Source organism: Lytechinus pictus, chromosome 2, assembly GCF_037042905.1.
Source record: "Lytechinus pictus isolate F3 Inbred chromosome 2, Lp3.0, whole genome shotgun sequence".
NCBI lineage: Eukaryota > Metazoa > Echinodermata > Echinoidea > Temnopleuroida > Toxopneustidae > Lytechinus > Lytechinus pictus.
In genome coordinates, this window is record NC_087246.1 from 61,984,330 (window position 1) to 61,996,651 (window position 12,322).

General features: G+C 36.8%; 1 long non-coding RNA gene across 1 annotated transcript; it reads left to right on the forward strand.

The window, feature by feature from the left end:
- Nucleotides 1-5,234: 5,234 nt before the first annotated feature.
- On the forward strand, nucleotides 5,235-10,082 carry LOC129262367 (uncharacterized). Its single transcript, XR_010292691.1, has 3 exons — nucleotides 5,235-5,393; nucleotides 8,709-8,838; nucleotides 9,250-10,082. It is a non-coding gene; the product is annotated as an uncharacterized LOC129262367 (long non-coding RNA).
- Nucleotides 10,083-12,322: the final 2,240 nt, after the last annotated feature.

Genomic DNA, 12,322 nt, shown 5'->3' on the forward strand with positions numbered 1-12,322 from the left:
AATGTGGGGGGAATGGGGGTAAAGGGAGAGTAACAGAGCAGGGCAAGAGAGAGAGAGAAAGAGGGGGAAGGGGGTGAATAGGGAAAATAAGAGTATAGATAAAAGGAGAAACATTACAAGGCGTAAACAAAGAACAATGAATAAGAGAAAGAGAGAGCACATTTTAGGAGAAAACATAAAAATATACAGAGGGGAGATTAAATTGATGAAGTGATTAAGTGAAAAGTGCAATGGACAAGGTAGTGGAGGGGAGAGAAATGGAGCGAGGAAAATTAAGGGCAAGATGAGAGGCGTGAGAGGAAAGGGAGAGATAGAAGAGTAAGGAGGGAAGGGGAGAGAAAGGGAGAGATGAGAGAAAGGAGAATAATACTTCCATATAATATTTAAAATACTTTGTTGTACACTTTCAGATCAAACTTGAAGCAGAATAGAAACACTACTCCTTGAACCTCACCTATCAAAACAGACGCACAAGAAGCTAACATTTTCATTTCTATTTTTGAAAAATATTAGGTCTCCCCTCTAGACAATTAAATTTATTTTTCATACCAATTTAATAAAATGAAATATCCAAACAATCAATAATACTCCATTGCCACTTCCTCCCTCTTTTCTCTCCTTGTTTCCTCTCATATATGCTTATTATATTCCAGCTGTACAGACATTACATCACATAGGTTAAATGCTTGTCGCTCTGAAGCCCAGAGGCAAATAAAATTATATGAAGCATTATTCAAACCAGGGGGACAGGAACATAAAACATAGGGATTAATTGTAGACTGATTTTATGATTGACCATACAAAATCTTCAATGCAATCAATCATAGAAATTATCCCAACATCAATCACTAAAGCTTTGTGAAATGGGGCCCAGGCCATTTGCAGTATTAAGAAGATTACAATCCAAATAACATGGGCAACTCTTACTTCCATTTCATTCGATTGGATTACAATACAAAATCGTTCCAATAATGCAATAAGTATGAAACTTAGTGGGGCCTTACATATTCCATGTTTCAAAAATTAATTTAAAAAAAACTTTGATTTTGCTACATTTGTGTATTGAAATTCATTATAAAGTGTCTTTTCATGTTTACACACTTCAAAGTGGAAGGTACATGTAGAAATTAAAAAAAAACTTTCTCATCAAATTTAAATCTTTATCCATCCACAGGAATTCATGTATCAGAAAATCATTTTTCTGAGAGTTCTGTCTCTTTCAGCAAACAAAAATACTGAAAAAGTGTCTAAATGAGAGAGGAGAGATGGAAAGAGAGAACAAAAGAGAAAAATATGACATAAAAATTTAACTGAACCAACAATGGTCAAGAGAGGGCACTCTTTCATTTCTCACTACCGGGCAGATGATGTTTGCTATCCATCAAAAACCCAGTCTCCAAAATATTTCACAACCATCACACATGACAGACTTGTTTGCTTTCAGAAGCTGGTGGTTCCTACACTAATAAAACAATAGAACATAGAACAAGCTTAAAGATAAATACCAGTTGTGGCAACGATCTCCTAATGAGTTCAAACAGAATCCAATAGAATGACCACCCTAGTGTTTGTATGTATAGTGCCAAATGGTTCTGGAAAAAAATGTGTAATTGCTGAGAAATGAGCAAAGCACAGAATTTCATAATATGTCAGGTATTTTTGAAAATAATATTAATACACTGTCCCACATAAGTCTTTTGTGTAAGTGATCATCAGAATTATCGGTTTTCAGCTATTAAGATTTCATGATTTCACAAAGATGAGTTTATTTCAATGTACCAGAACTAGATCTATTAAGCATTTAACCTTGATTTAAAGACTTTCTTTAAAATTATTTGCTACAACTACTTTCTTTTACCTTTAACACAATCACCATCATCACCAATCATCATCAACATCCTACTCATAACCACAAACACCACAATCATAATCACCATCATCAAATTCAGTGGCATACCTGTTAAAACCTTGTCAGGAGAGGCTAATAACTTCCAACAAGCAAAAACAAGGCAAAAGCAATTTTGTGTCTCGCCCACTTATGAAAATAACCAGAAATATCGTGATTTGTGAGGGCACACAAAAGAATTGTACCAAAACTTCATTGTGAATTGACTGGGATGGAATAACACTTGTCATAAGAGTCTTGCACATAAACTTTAATGTTGACCTCAAAATGAACTTTGACCATACCATGTGACCTCCCAACACAATAGCATGCAGGTCCCCTAAGTACATCTACCATCCAAGTTTGGTTAAAAAGTGACTTACGGTTGTGTAGTTATATGTCATAAGGTTTGTGACGGACGGACAACGGACGACATTTGGATCCCTAAGTCTCGCCTTCACCTCTGGTGGGCGAGACAAAAAGGGTGGAAACAGGAGTCAAAGGTCACCATTTCTAGTAGCATATACCAGTAAAAAAATTTGACAATTGAAAATGGGATAATAGGGGCATTCCGCCCCTGCCCCCCACCTCTTATATGCTAGCGACCATCACCACTATGGTTTAATGGAAACTAGTTTAACGTGTAATGAGAACGGTCAAAGTAGTCTTGAAAGCGATCTTCCAAACCAGTTCGGAAAACCACCTCGCGATGTAGTTGTCAAGATCGCTTTAACTCGTTAAATGGTTTTAGTGTGAGGACACAACCGTTCTTCGGGAAACGATCTTCAAACAGTTTGAGTGCGCTATTGTGTGTGGAATGCCTATGCTGCTTTCTCAAGTTTTGCGCGAAACATTCGACCCCCACTGAGAGCGTTCCCATAGCAACAAGACGGCTTTACGTGAAGTGGTTTTGAAAACCACTTTCAGGTGATCAAATGGGAACGCTAGCAAAGCGATCTTCCAAACTGGTTTCCTGAACAAGTTTCCAGTAAACCAGTTTTAGAAAGTGTATAAATGAGAACTGTGTCTATCATAACCATCATCTATTGCCATTATCACCATCATCAAAATAATTTTCATAATCACGATCAATTAAACATCACCATCAACATCCAATAAGCATATCTACAATATAATTTTGAAGGACATTGAGCTTGCTGCTACAGAGTTTCATTATAATGATGATCATCTTCATTATTAATCATCATCACCATCATTGATACAATTATTGCAACATCAATTTATTTTTCTGCAATCACCCTCAAAATAACTGATGGCCAAATACATCAAATTATCATGCTGTCATCTTTGTTTTCAGAAACAGATATTACCCTCAACACAACACTACCATTTCCAATACCACCATCACCACCGATCATCAACATCATCATCATTTTTACTACCACCACTATCACCAACATCACAATCACCATCATCATCACCATTATCATCATCATAACATCATCGTCATAACATCATCATCGTCGTCAACATCGTCTATCTCATTCTGTTACCATGATCGACCTTCACCCTAACGTTGTTGTTAGGCCTATTATGATCTAACCCAGGGAGCTCCGGCCCGCGAAGCGGGCTGGAGCCCAGGAGTCGACCGTGGAAAAGAGGAGAGGTATCGCGACAGAACTTATTGTTTTTTGAGGTTCCGAAGTTCCAGTCTGTGCCTCGATGTCAGGATTTGTGTGTGTGCCACGATAGACCTTCATCCATATAATCATGGTAAGTGCATAATTTTTGTTTCCACATTTTATTAAGATTACTATTGAGACCCCAATCTACCCCAGTGTCTCCCTCGTTTTGCACGGTCGACTCCTGGGCTCTGGCCCGCAAAGCGGGCCGGAGCTCCTTAATTATGATCATCATCACCATCATCAGTGCGAGTGTCATTAATTATAATTTATATAAGATCTACTCATCTCTCGAAGTTGGTGTTTGATTCTGAAACATTCATGGAATTTGTTACCAGTCCCCCATTGCATGCCAACCAGGCGCTGCGCACTGCCACTCGGCACTGGAATATTGACTACAAACTTCAACGGTCCTCACCACACATAAAGCAGACGTATGTTACCGTCATCATGCACTGATGCAGTCAGCGCGGAGCTACCCGCGAGATTCCCGTTAACATCTCGATCGCCGAAGATGCACGCCCAAAGAAAGAAAAATAGACCCTACTGCATTAGATCTAGTCCCCCGCATTAAATGAGCTATCATAGAATATCAATACTCACATGGGCCAAATGGAGATGAATGTATTTTGCTATATTAGGGCTACTTTGGTCTCACATCATATGCCAGTCCCGCAAGCACGTCCACATAACTGCCGGAGTACGAGCAAATTTACATGTGAGATTGCGATTGAGACCATTGTATCACGTCGCACTTGTTTGTAAACATGGAACATGCATAGCTGAAGTTATGATGGCGCGCCATCTGTTTCATAAAGGCGATAAACTCAGTTTATCGCCGAAAAACCTAGTTTATCAATCGAAAAACCTAGTTTTTCAATTGAAAAACTAAGTTTTTCGCCGATAAACTTAGTTTTTCGCCGATAAACTAAGTTTATCACTTGAAAAACTAAGTTTATCAAGAAAAACTAAGTTTATCGCCGAAAAACTTAGTTTTTCAATTGAAAAACTAGGTTTTTTTGATAAACCTAGTTTATCAATTGAAAAACTAAGTTTATCGGCGAAAAACTAAGTTTTTCACCGATAAACTAAGTTTTTCAATGAAAAACTAAGTTTTTCAATGAAAAACTAAGTTTTTCAATGAAAAACTAGGTTTTTCAAGTGAAAAGCAGAGTTTCTTGAAAAACTTAGTTTTTCGACTGATAAACTGAGTTTTTCTAGATAAACTGAGTTTTTCAAGTGATAAACTTAGTTTATCGGCGAAAAACTAGGTTTTTCAAGTGATAAACTTAGTTTTTCAATTCTGATAAACTAAGTTTTTCGAATCTGATAAACTGAGTTTTTCTAAGAACGCCATTTGTCCCATAAAGGCGATAAACTAGGTTTTTCAAGTGATAAACTGAGTTTTTCTAAGAACGCCATTTGTCTCATAAAGGCGATAAACTAGGTTTTTCGCCGATAAACTAGGTTTTTCAATTTCGATAAACTAAGTTTTTCGAATTGAAAAACCTAGTTTATCGAAATCGAAAAACTAAGTTTATCGAATCGAAAAACCTAGTTTATCGCCGATAAACTTAGTTTTTCGCCGATAAACTAGGTTTTTCGATTTCGATAAACTAAGTTTTTCGAATTGAAAAACCTAGTTTATCGAAATTGAAAAACTCAGTTTATCGAATTTGTGAGCGGGCGCGCGCGCGCACGTACGTATAGCCGTACTGCATGTATTTACACGGCAAACAAAGCTGCCATTGCGATTATTACAAGAAACACAGTATTTTACCACTTTTACCACGTCTGAAGTTAGTTTTGGACGTCAAATTCATCAACGCCAACTGTACTGCTGGATAACTGAAACTAAAGCCAAGGTAAGTTCTAATTATATATTTTTTTATAATACAACTGCAGCCATGGTTGTCGGCTTTCATGGTGTTACTGTTAACAAACCTGACACCCCAACCTGAGCAGCGGATACCGCTGATCCCTGCCCCGAATATCGGGGGAGAACAACGGAGAAGATGATGGTTCGATGCTTTCCGTGCCGCTTGGTTGCTAACCCAGAGGCAGAGAGCCCACACCCGCGAAGCTGCCCGGCCGCGGTGTGGATTCTCCCTGCTGCCTGGGTACGATTACGATTCTGCTGCTTTGAGTATGATATTGATAGCTAAGACCTAAGTAAGAAGAACTTTTGTCCATGGTGACTCGATGCTAATGTTGTAACTTAGGCATGAGCGCGAGTGCCTGTTAAGTGTTACCATTGAGGTTATCCAGCACAGCAAGAAGAAAAAAGCACGGAAGATGTATTTCATTTTCAACACTGAAAGTATCATTGATCATACCCAGGCCCGGGAGCGCCGGCATGCTTCGCGGGCCGGCGCCCAGGAGCTCACCGTGTATTTACCCATACTCACAGGACAAGGGTAGATTATGTTCGCTATATCTATTAATCTAGCAAGATAAATTGTGAAAACAGAAATTATGCACTTACCACGACGGATGAAGGTCTATCGAGTGGTACATGTAGTATCCTGACATCGAGGCACGGACTGGAAGTTGGAACCTCAAAAAAACGAGAAGTTCTCCCAGTGAGTCCCAGGTCAGAGCTCACCGTGTATTTACCCATACTCACGGGACAGAATACCTCGTGATACATCTCCTAATTTTTTTCAAAATTCATAACAAAATGGCTGATCGAGACTGGGGTAGCAGGAGATAACTTTTCGTTTTTTTGAGATTCCAGTCTGTACCTCGATGTCAGGATACTGCCACACGATTGACCTGGCTTCATCCATATAATCATGGTAAGTGCATAATTTCTGTTTTCACAATTTTCTTTCCAAGTTATTGAGACCACAATCTACCCTAGTCCCATGTCTATGTTTAAATGCACTTTGGACTCCTGGGCCCAGGCCTGCTTCAGGCCAGCAGGCATGTGCAGCAGGCATGATTTTAGCTGTTTCGCTGTAGTTTTTCAGGCAAATTACACCATTATGTTTCATTCCTGACTTTCTGAGTCATGGTACTTTCCACCAAGAAAGTGAGTAAAGTATGAGATAAATAGGATCTATATATATGTAACATACAAATGTGAAAATTTGGAACGGAAAGTGCACGAGTCAAGTGAAAGTTTTAACGCATGTATTAAGTGCCCATTACAAGCGGCTAGGTTCAATGCTTGTATTTTCTGGTAGCCACTTTTGATGACAACAAAGGGCGATGAAATGTCCAGCTCCTACGTCACTCTCAATGGGACGGTTCGCCGATGAATATTCATTGGATCACGTGCATGGGTGTGTGTGTGTGTGTGTATACTATACCGAGTGTAAATAACGAGAGTTTTCAAATGGTGAGTGTGTATAAAACAACGTAGGGATAGGAGTTTATTTAACAGAGAATGAGTAGTATAGTGCAGAAAATAAAAGCGTACAATGAAGTTTTACAGAAGAGGAAATAATATAAATATATGGAGGACAGTGCAAGATGAGGTAAGGCAAGTACAGTGATGTTGTTTTTTCAAAAGTATTAGTAGAGGAAATAATACAAATATATTATTGAGGACAATGTAAGATGAGATAAGGCAAACTTGTGTGCAGTGAGGGTTTTTTCAAGAGGAGATAATACAAATATGGAGGACAATGTAAGATGAGATGATCAAGGGCTCAAGGCAAGTGTACAGTGAGAGCTCATCTTACATTGTCCTCTACAGTCTACATCATCATTATACATTATTTGATAAAACCTCAATGTACACGTGCCTCATCTTACATTGTCCTCTACATACCGGTATTTTTTTATCATCTCCTCTTTTGAAAAAACCTCACTGTACACTTACATGTACCACAGCTCATCTTACATTGTCCTCTTTTTATCTTATCCTAGTTATACATTCTTTGTTAAAACCTCACTGTACACTTAATTGCCTCATCTCATCTTACATTGTCCTCTAGATATATATTTGTATTATCTCCTCCTTTGAAAAAAAAACCTCATTGCAGACTTGCCTCATCTCATGTTACATTGTCCTCTATAATATATTTTTTCCCCATGATTTCCTCTACTACTAATACTTTTGAGAAAAAAAAATCACTGTACTTGCCTCACCTCATCTTGCATTGTCTTCCATATGTATTTATACTATTTCCTCCTCTGTAAAACTTCATTGTACACTTTAATTTTCTGCACTATACTACTCATTCTCTGTAAAATAAACTCCTGCGTTGTGTTATACACACACACACCATTTGAAAACTTTCTTTGTTTTTTACACTCGGTATTGTACACACACACGTGCACACAACCACAATCTAATGAATATTCATCGGCGAACCGTCCCATTGAGAGTGACTATTTGAATTAGTTGATATTTTTGATAGCAGATATTGTTTTAACCAAAAGTAAGGTTTTGTGAGAGAAAAGGATTTCCAAAATTAGGAAAAACAATTATTTCAGAAAAAGGATAAATTATGCACCTAGCATTATAATGTTTTGTTTTTATATGTGGAAACTGCACAGATAGTGTGTGTGTGTGTATTTGAGTTTTTGTCAGACGTGTATCAATCAGATATGATTATTTACGTCTGGGACCGACCTTTAACATCACCATCCAAAAGACGTGACCAGGGCTCGAACCTCGAACCTCTGCATCAATTTGTAACTTCCTCACATAGCTTGGATTACAGGCGCACGCCACAACGCCCAGTTAGTGTGTGTGTGTATTTGAGTTTTGTCAGACGTGTATCAATCAGATATGATTATTTACGTCTGGGACCGACCTTTAACGTCACCATCCGAAAGACGTGACCAGGATTCGAACCTCGAACTTCTGCATCAAATTGTAACTTCCCCACGTAGCTTGGATTACAGGCGCACGCCACAACGCCCAGTTGAAATGCAAACATTAGTCTTCTTTCAGACGTTTAGATTTGTCTTTGGCAGAGTTAAATGCAACAAATATGCATCATTTTTTAACTGCTGCAGACACCTGTTCAGACATAGAAGATTATTTTTACCAACAATATTCAATTTATTTGTCAAGTCCATTTAATTCAGACTGTAGAGTCAAATATGCATTACATGTAGGTTCATGATGATATAGAAAGTTATGTAAACTACAATTTCAGTGATATATTTTATGGTCATGAAACTGAGGATGTTTTTTCCCTCTTTTTCTTTTAACCTCCTAGATTGAATAAACACAGTTACATTGGTTCTTCGGAGGCCAGCTCAGTTGATTGTTGTACTTATACAATCCCAAGAGGAATTTGCCATCCGTAATAGTTCCTTTTCATCAACAAGCCTCCTGACTTAACAAAGGTATGTTTTATAGGGGCATATGGGTCATATCTGCAAATTGTGCAAGGCTACAAAAAATACACAAAATGCACAGGGGTGAACAATTCTCAGTATTGACGTTATCATGATGAAGTTTACAGTTTTGTAGGAAATTGTCTTCATTGTTTATTTTTGTTCGTATACATAATTACAAATTTTTAGTGTTTTCTAAGTTTGTAGGAGCAGGATGGGGATGCACAACTGACATAGAATGTAATCATGATTATAATCAAAATTGAAACACTTAGTTTCTCAATATGAAAGAATATGTCATTGAAAAAAGAAATGTATTCTACTAAAATTGAAAAACTTAACTTGCCTTATCAAAATCTAAAAACTTGCTTTTCGATATAAAAAACACGTCTCTCATTTGTTTACTTGTTACTGTCGCAGCTTTAATGAAACTTCCATTTAAAAGTTGTAAACAACGGGTCTCCTGGAGGATACAAGCACTTGGGCTGGTACCAACCTACACCATGGACGAGAAGAGGTTTCATATTCAACAAGACGGATTTTCCATTTCTTTCATTAAAAGAAAGAGTACCGAATTCCAATGACTTGGGCAGTCCTTTGATCGATGAGGTAATACAGCTTCATACATGTAGATACAATAAATAATTTTTTATGCAGTTCATGCAGGTATATCAAAGTTCAACTCTTATTTTTGGTACATGTATTTCCAAATTCTTTAAAAGAAAGAAGGAACAATCGAATTGAATGAAAAATTAACTTTTTTAATATATATATTGTATCGTATCCGAACATCTACCCCCTGGGCATCCACCCCCCGGACATCCACCACCCGGACATCCACCCCCCGGACATCCACCCCCTTAGGACATCTACCCCCTAGGACATCTACCCCTGAACATTTACCCCCCGGACATCTACCCCCCGGACAATTACCCCCGGACATTTACCCCCCGGACATCTACCCCCGGACATTTACCCCCGGACATTTACCCCCCGGACATTTACCCCCCGGACATCTACCCCCCGGACATCTACCCCCTAGACATTTACCCCCCCCCCCAGACATCTACTCACGGATATTTTGGATACGGGGGGTTCCAAAATTACGCATCATTTCATAAGTGCATGCAGACCCAAAATTGCACAAAAACGTAAATTTGTGTACAAATCCAATGCAAATAGAGTTTTTAGCCGAAATTCATAAATGTATAATTTTTCCATTTACTGATTGAAATCAATTAATTCCATCTTATTTATGGTCCAAATAAAGTCCCCGACAATTTCCATTGAAAAAACAATAAAAAACATAAAGTCCAAAAACAAAGAAATACATAAGAAATTTTGAAAACAGTTAAATACATGAAAAAATTAATGTGATTTTGAAATTTTTTGTTAGTACATTTGAACAGATTAATATAAAGTGTCTGTGTACCAAAAATTAGCATTTTAGGGGCATTATTTAGTTAATTAAAGCAAAATTCTGATTTCATGCATAAATTAGCATAATTAATTAGCAATGAGATTTTTCACAGAGTTTGATCCTGTAGTTTTGTATATTATGCCATTGGTAACGCGGGTGCCAAGTTTCGTCGCGATCAACGGCCGAGATCATAAGGAGGGGGGCTGAATCAGCCCCCCCCCCACATTCTTCTTAGGCATCGAAATAGCCCAGTCTATTTAGGTTTAATTCATGTGTAATATCTGTTTTATAAATCTTCCAAATGATACCAAGTATCGTTCAAGTGGGTTTAAAGGGGAAGTTCACGCTGACAAAAAGTTTATTGTTAAAACAGAAGAAAAAAAAAAAAAATATATTGCCTAAGTTTTGAGGAAAATCCATCAAAGAATTAAAAAGTTATTTGAATTTCAATTATTTGAGTTGTAACGTCATATTCGGGCAGCATTTCTACATAATGAATTTTTTTTTTCTATACCTTTTCTATATCAAAGGACCAATCATTTTACACCCAAAAGAAAACACAAAATAACAAAAATATGTCCTCTGGAACCATTAAAAAATGAAATTCATGCATTTTATATTACATAACTTTATTTGGCAGCTGCTCGTGTGTGTGACGCCACAAATCCAAAGGCTAAGCTTAGAATTCTAATAAATTTTTTAATATTTAACAGATTTTCCTCAAACCTTCACCAATTTTTTGTCTCACCTGCATAGCAGACTTGTTTTGTCCAAGTGAACTTTCATGTTAAGATTGAATGAGTTGCAATTATCTTAACTTAAATATATTTGAAAAAATTATTTGCTTCTAAATTGAAGACAAAGTGAAGATTGAAATGGTTTGATTTGTTTCAGTAGCAAAAGAGGTGCAGACTGCAGAGCTTCAAAATATTTGATATCGCTATAATATTGTCAGTACTCTATATCATTCTTATCATTCCAACTATTTTGAGGCCGCCTGAATCGCAAACCCTGTATGGCCAGTTTTTGTTTATGACAAACAATGATGAGGGATGGCTGAAAATCCCTCCAGGTAAGTTGGGGTTTATGTAATTGACATGGTAACCAAATATGAATTTAGTAATTCATAACAGGATGTATATTCCTGAAACAAAGTGCAATTGTTTGATAAATGTTAATTGAATTGGCCACTATTGTAATTTTAAGATTGTCCTTATTGTTAGCTTTACATAGACACCAAAACAGAGGATATTGTTCCCAACTGGAATTATGATATTACTATGCTATTGTCATATTCATCATCATAATAATGTATCTGGTAATGTAATGCTATCTAAGGGGATGGTCTGGGCTGAAAGTATGTGTAGCTTAATAAATAGAGTAGAATTCACTGAGCAAAATGCAGAAAATTTCATCAAAATCGGATAACAAATAACAAAGTTATTGAATTTTGAAGTTTAGCAATATTTTGTGAAAACATTCGTCATGAATATTCATTAGGTGGGCTGATGATGTCACATCTCCACTTGTTCTTTTGTATTTTATTATATGAAATTAGGTTTATTCAATTTTTTTTCCTCCAAGAACTAGAAAAATTGGATTGTCAACTGAATAGTGCATTAAATATTTATTGCTGCAACTTATTTCATTATAAGGGGGACATTCAGACAAGTATGAAATAATGAAAAAAATATGATTTTATGTAATAACATAAGACAACAGAAAGTGGAGATGTGACATCATCAGCCCACCTAATGAATATTCATGACAACTTTTTTCACAAAATATTGCTAAACTTTAAACTTCAATAACTTTATTATTTGTTATCCGATTTTGATGAAATTTTCGGCATTTTGCTCAGTGAATTATACTCTATGTATTAAGATGTAAATATTTTCAGCCCGGACCATCCCTTTAAGTTTTGAACCAGGATTTGATTTTTGTGGGATATAATATACATGTATTTTATATACACCTCAGTTCAATATGTGTTACAATGTAACTGTACATCTGATTAAGTTTATCTTATTGTTACTTAATAAAACCACTTTACTCCAAAGAAGTATTTTGAAT